The 7,054-nt window shown below is 38.7% G+C and overlaps 1 pseudogene; it reads left to right on the forward strand.

Moving 5' to 3' along the window:
• The first annotated feature begins 4,931 nt into the window (after positions 1 to 4,931).
• Positions 4,932 to 6,823, forward strand: LOC102666407 (uncharacterized; annotated as a pseudogene).
• Positions 6,824 to 7,054: the final 231 nt, after the last annotated feature.

The raw sequence follows: 7,054 nt of genomic DNA on the forward strand, positions 1-7,054 counted from the left end.
CAGGAATTAATGAAACATTGGGCTTAATCCGGATTTTGGTTATGGACTTGAAGAGGGCAAATTAAGCAGTGCTTACCTTAGTTAATTAGGAAATTAATGAAACATTGGGCTTAATCCGGATTTTATGTTGTTCAGTGTTTCATTCTACAATTTCGTTCTTGCTTCTTCTTCTACTCTCATTTACGTTTCTGCTTCATGTTTCATTTGCGTGTTCTGTTAGAATCTATGGAAGGCTAGTTTTTCTAGTGTTGTTTCCTTTTAAGGACGAAGCCCAACTCTCTTTGAGGTTTCGTTTGTAATGTGGTTTCCTGGCAGTTTTCCCTTCACCAGTTATCCCAAATTCGTGAACATTAATCAGTGCACGCTTCGTGTTTGATTAGTTGCCTCTGAGCCTAACTTGCGTTCATGCTTAATGGACGAAGGGGTAACTGGTGTATGTTGTGCCTAATCACGTATTGACAACCCTAAGTTGATTTTCGCTCAGTAAATTGAAATAGGGTTGGATTAAGTGGTTGACTGTTAGGGACGAATTCTCCATGAACCAGGATAAGAGAATGGCTTCTGAATCAGAGGAAACAACCCATTTTTAATATTAGTAGTTTCATATTCCAGTTTACTTGTTCTGCTCTTTAATCTCGAAACAAACAAACCCCCCCCCCCAATCGTTACTGTTACTGCGCAAGTATATTATGAACATTTGGTTTGTCATTGCTCGTTGGGAAACGACCTAGGATCACTTCCTAGTTACTGCATTTTCATGTTTATTTGATTCGGGTACGGCCTCGATCAAAGACTAAGGAAGAAGTGGAAGCAGAATATAATCAGCAGAAGGAGATACCAATAATTGTGAGTGAAAAAGAAATAAGTGAGAAGGAAAAGAAAGAAAAAGAAAGAGAGAAAGAAAAAGAAAATGAAAAGAATGAGAAAGAAAAAAAGAATGAGAGAAAAGAAGAGAAGAAAAAGACCAAGAGTGAGCTGGCTAGAGAAAAGAGAAAGGAGGCAAGTCCAAGCAAAAGGGAGGAGGTGCCATATCCATTGGTACCAACAAAGAAAGACAAGGAACGACATCTGGCTCGTTTCCTTGATATCTTCAAGAAATTAGAGATTATTATGCCCTTTGGAGAAGCTCTTCAACAAATGTCGCTATAATCTAAGTTTTTAATAGATATGCTCACACGGAAGAATAAGTACATTCATAGTGAAAACATTATTATGGAAGGGAACTGCAGTGCTATAATTGAGAGAATTCTTCCACCTAAGCACAAATATCCTGGGAGTGTGACTATTCCGTGCAAAATTGGTGAAGTTTCTGTTGGCAAGACTCTTATTGATTCTGGAGCCAGTATTAATTTGATGCAACTTTCCATGTGTCGGAGGCTTGGAGAGTTGGAGATAATGTCGACTAGGATGACTTTACAGTTAGTAGATCGCTCCATCACTTGATCATATGGAGTGATAGAAGATGTTTTGGTTCGGGTCAAACACCTTATTTTTCCTGCTGACTTTTTGGTAATGGACATAGAGGAAGATACATATATTCCCTTAATTTTGGGACGTCCATTTATGGCTACTGCAAGCTATGTAGTAGACATGGGAAAGAAGAAGCTAGAAATAGGTACTGAAGACCAAAAGATCAACTTTGAGCTATTTGGTGAAGAAAGGAAATTGCTGGACCAGAATATTTGTCTAGAGGTGAAGGAGAGTGAAGAAAAGGTTTAGAAGGAGAGAACCAAGCTTGATTTGGGCTGACAAAGACTTTTGCATCAAGCTAATGACGTTAAAAGAGCGCTTACTGGGAGGCAACCCAGCCCCTTTTAATTCTGTTTTTCTTGCATTTAGTTAAGTTTGATTGTTTATGATTGTTTGAACTCGGCATGTCTAGTATTGGAAAATGGGTTAAAATGCTTTTATGAAGTTGTGGACAGAAAAATAACTTGAAATTTTATTCTTGTTGTCCACTCGCTAAGCGCACTCCTCGCGCTAACCACAATCTTCTTCATGCGCTAAGCGAGCTATTGTTCGCGCTAAGCACATTGACCCCTAATCATTAGCTGTATGGTCCCGCTAAGCGCATGACCTATGCGCTAAGCCTAATAGACTCTCTGTTCATTTAATTTTTGGAATTGGGCTAAGCTAGTTATCTCGCTAAGCACGCAAGTCTGGTCTCGCTAAGCATGTTGATGCGCTAAGTGCTATTCTTTTCTATCTGATTAATTTTGAGAATTAGGCTAAGTGAGTGCTCTCGCTAAGCCCAATTCCTTCTCTGTTTGGAATAGCGCTAAGCAAGACGGACACGCTCAGTGCGGGCCACTACTGCATTTAAGGAGCACTTTATTTGCTAAGCGCGGCCTTGGCCCACTAAGCGAGAGTTGCAGGGCTAATCAAAGCTACAGAACTCGCTCAGCGCATACCTTCGCGCTAAGCCCAAAATCGCGATGAGTGCGCTAATAGGGGCCTAATATGCTTGTTTTGATTAGGGTTCGATGGCCTAATAGGGGCCTAAGTGGAAGGGTGAGAAGCCCCTACTTTTTTTTGGAAATCGCGATGAGTGCGCTAAGCGAGTTCATCATTTTTGTTGAACATTTGGATTTCTAGATGAGCTCGCTAAGCGCGGCCATGTCCCACTAAGTGCGTTCATCTTCTCTGATTGAAAATTCAATTGCTTATAAACTTGCTAAGCGCTTATGTGTGCTAAGCGAGTAATGTGTTCTCAAACACTTAGAAATTTGTGTTTTGTTGTGCACTAAGCGTGCCCTGTCACGCTAAGCACAATTATCTCTCTGTTTTTCAAATTGTTGGAGTTGGGCTTAGCGAGCTTGCTCGCTAAGCCAGTGCTGTTTAGTAGAGTAGTTGCGCCTTGCCGCGCTAAGCGCAAATCCTTCTCTGTTTTGAAAATTTGTGGAATTGGGCTTAGCGAGCCTGCTCGCTAAGCCAATTCTGCAGGAAAAATTGAATCTGTTTTCACTCGCTAAGCGCATGGCTATTGGGGTTAGCGCACGAGTCATTTTTCCTAAGGCGCGCTAAGCGAGTCACTTGCGCTAAGCGCCAAGTCTGATTTTCAGTTTTATTTTCATTTTTTTTAATTTGAATAAATTCCTGTCTAATCTTGATTTTTGATTCTTTTGTATTGCAGATGGCTTCCTGTAAGAGAAAAGCCACATCTTTAGCGTTTCAGGCCGGTTATGATAGATCACGATTTGTATCACAGGAGGCCTCGGACTGTTACTCAGATAATGTGCTTGCTAGAAACATTCTGCCAGAAAGAAATGTCAAGCTGTATATCACTGAGTTTGATGATTTCAGAAGAGAATTGATTAGAAGAAACTAGCATAAACAGCTGACCAACTTGACTGAGGGAAGCATTGGTGTGGTAATTGTGAAGGAATTCTATGCAAATCTATATGTCCCTGACGACAAGTTTCCCAAGCAAGTTAGGGTTCGAGGGCACCTGATAAAATTTGATGTTGATTCCCTCAACACCTTCTTGGAGACTCCAGTGAACTAAAGCTTTTGTCACTCCACCCATATTTGGCCTTCACATTAACCAGACTTAACACCACCAACAACAGCGTCAACAAATTGTTGCACCCTGGATACAAAGGCTTCTTTGAATCACTTTGTAATGTATCATACATAGGGGCATGTGCTTGCTGAAAAGACTCTTGTCCAAGGTCACCAATAATATCCTCCAAGCAATCTCCCATTTCTACATCAAACATTTCAGATTGGGGCCCACTCTACATGTCTGTCATTTCACCATGCCATATCCACGTCATATAATTCCTCTTAATTCAATCACACAAGAGATGGTCCCATATGTCGTTGAATTTTTGCTTTTTCCCGTTCAAACAATTTATGCACGAACAAAAAAACTTTCCATTTTCATCTGGTCGAATTCTTTCTGAAGCAAATTGTAGGAACTGTTCCACGCCTTCCTCATACGCAGGGCTCAAACGAATTTCATTCATCTGACTTCGATCCATCTAAAAAATAACTCCTTCATACTCCAGAACTCATTCAATGCATGATATCTCACTTTTTTATTTAAGGTGTGGCCCTATGCCATTCAGGAAGACACATTTTTATGGCACATTCATGCATGAAGGTTAATCTTATTTTGTTAAATTTGATGAAATTTCGGCAGCATTTCACATTGGTCTCCAAGTATACGACATGAAATCGATGACATTAATTCATTGATAATCAAGTATGCACTCAGAGAACAACTAGAAATGCATTGTACCGTAATTTCATCAAATTAAACAAAATAATGTTAACCTTAACACATGAATGTACCATAAAAATGTGAGTCTCCCCAAACTGTCCAAACGGACAATTCAAGATTCAATACAATGAATAATGCAAACTTTTCGCAAGAATCATTGTATTCAATCTCAAACGGGAATCTAAGGTTCACTCATTACGAACAAAAGTTGAATCTAATGCAAGGCACATTAATGACATACAAAATAAATATAGTGAGATATAACACAACACAACAGATTGGGAAGAACCCTAACCAAACAAGAAAGCAATGGTTGTGGAGTTAGGGCAACAGGCGGTGGAGCTATCCACCCTTGTCACACGTGCCGCTAACGATATGTCCTCCAATTTGTTAGTGTATGAGGCACGACTTATCACCCTTGTCATACCTAATATGTTGCCCTAAGGATAAAGGAAGTTTATGTTTAGGGAAGGCACGGGTTGTCACTTGGGAGGTGTTTTGCAGAAATACGGTTTGTGTGTTGGGTGATGGATCCAAAGTGAAATTCTAGAGAGACAATATACTACATAAGGAATTGTGATTCCTTATTGAGTATTGTATCCATGGATGTCCTAGAAGATGTGCTGAATGTCTCAGTTGAGTGTTATTATGATACAATAATTTTCATAATTATTTATCTGTGTCCTTTATTTGTAACATATTAGGTATGAGCACTCCAAGAACAGAAGCTGGTTTGGATACAATAGCTTTGAAAGGATTTGTTGATGGTTCCTTTGATTTGAAGTTAGCTTATAGTGTTTTTTGTGATCTGCAAGTGACTTCTGATATTAACTTATTTAAGCTGCTGCATAGATGGCCAGGTCCGGAAAGAATTAGAATGTTCATATGGAAGATTAGTCATGAAAGCATATTCACAAATGCAAAGAGAATGAGAATTGGCATAAGTGTGAATGATGAGTGTTCTACATGTCAAGCTGAAGTTGAGGCTCTTGCATCTTTTCCAAGAGTTATATTAGAAGCCAACATAGGAATGTTTTCTATACGGGCAATGATTGGAGAATGTTTATGTATCAATATTCTTTATAAAATATTTTCGGATCAAAAATCTGGATTTTGTGGATTTTTTTTATTGTAATCACTATAGTTTAGGCTTTTGACTCCTTGTTAAGATTTTGAGGTATCTAAGATCTGAGGAAGTAAAGAGGCAAGTGGTTGTGACTAGGCCTGTGAGAACGCATTGGACTACCTTCCCTAACACTTATGGAGAGGTTCAAGTTGCTCACATTTCTTTCATGGGGCGCATGGCTAGGGATGACAATGGTAAGGCCACTGACGGTATGGATATTTTCCTAAAGAATTGAAGTATATGATCCATATATGCATTAATTTTATGTTTGGAAACTTGTTTGTGATATCAACAACTCCTTCCTTTTTTAAAGATTATTTGAACTCTTGATCTTTTATGGAGTGCAATAAAGAAGAGGCCATAAGGGCCAAGGAACTTGCTGAAAAGAAAATGCAAAATAAAGATTTCAATGGCGCTTGAAAATTTGCTATTAAGGCTCAGCAGCTATATCCTGACATGGAGAATATCACTCAAATGCTTATTGTTTGTGATGTGCATTGCTCTGCTAAGCATAAATTGTTTAACAATCAAATGAACTGGTATAAAATTCTGCAGAAATTGAGTTGACGGCTAATGATACAACAATTAAGAAGCAATACAGGAAGTTCGCCCTCCAACTTCATTCTAACAAAAACAAGTTTGCTGGTGCAAAAGCTGCATTTAAGCTGATTGGGGAAGCTCAAAGAGTTCTTTTGGTCAGCAAGCTTTTGGTGTGCAGAACCATAGTCAAAATCATGGTGCTTTCAATGTTGGTGCTGATCTCAAGGTAATTTGCATACTCGCAGGTCCAATACAGAATCACATAAGAAAAAAGGTCCCACTGTTGATGTCTCTGTAAAGCTAAATGGAAAGAGGAAGAGAAAGCAAGTAGCACAGTCAAGTGAAAGTGCCGAATCTGTCAGCAACACTGATTCTAAAGAGCAGAAGCAAAACTTTTATTTTGAAGAGAGCTTACAAAATATAGATGAAGAAATTAAGGAGGTGAGAAAACAACAGGCAGTGGGCAGCTCAAAGTTAGACAAGCCTTCAGAGCATTCACCCCCGAAGTCAACCAGATGATTTTGTTTACCCAGACGCAAAGTTCAGTGACTTTGACAAAGACAAGAAAGAGGGGTCTTTTTTTGTTGGGCAGATTTGGGCTATTTATGATACTATAGATGGTATGCCTAGATTCTATGATGTAATAAAAAAAGTTGTCTCCTGGATTCAAGTTGCTGATAACATGGTTTGAACCAGATCCAGATGAGAAAAATCAGGTGCACTAGGTAGAAGAGGAATTGCCAATTGCTTATGGGAAACATAAACTTGGCATCACTGATACCATTGAAGATCGTCTGATGTTCTCTCATCTGATTGCTTGTGAAAAGATTGGGCATTGTACTTATAAAGTATATCCTAGAAAGGGAGAAACTTGGGCTCTTTTTAAAAATTGAGATATCAAATGGCATATGGATGCAGAATCTGAACTTTAATAGGATAGTCCATGGTACATTTTATATTTACCCTCAAAATAATGGTAAAAATCAGGATAAGCAGTGAATGTGATGCCAAATGATCATAAACCAAAATCATGGTTGCTAGCAAAAGGGATAGTCAAATTTGAAATTTATTATCATAAACTAATCATTTTATTGATAAATCATGGTTTTGTGGGAGCTAAAAACTAGGTACCTACTTTTGTCTAATTATTGTAGATTTTATAA

The sequence above is a fragment of the Glycine max genome, chromosome 16 (assembly GCF_000004515.6).
Source record: "Glycine max cultivar Williams 82 chromosome 16, Glycine_max_v4.0, whole genome shotgun sequence".
NCBI classification, from domain to species: Eukaryota; Viridiplantae; Streptophyta; class Magnoliopsida; order Fabales; family Fabaceae; genus Glycine; species Glycine max.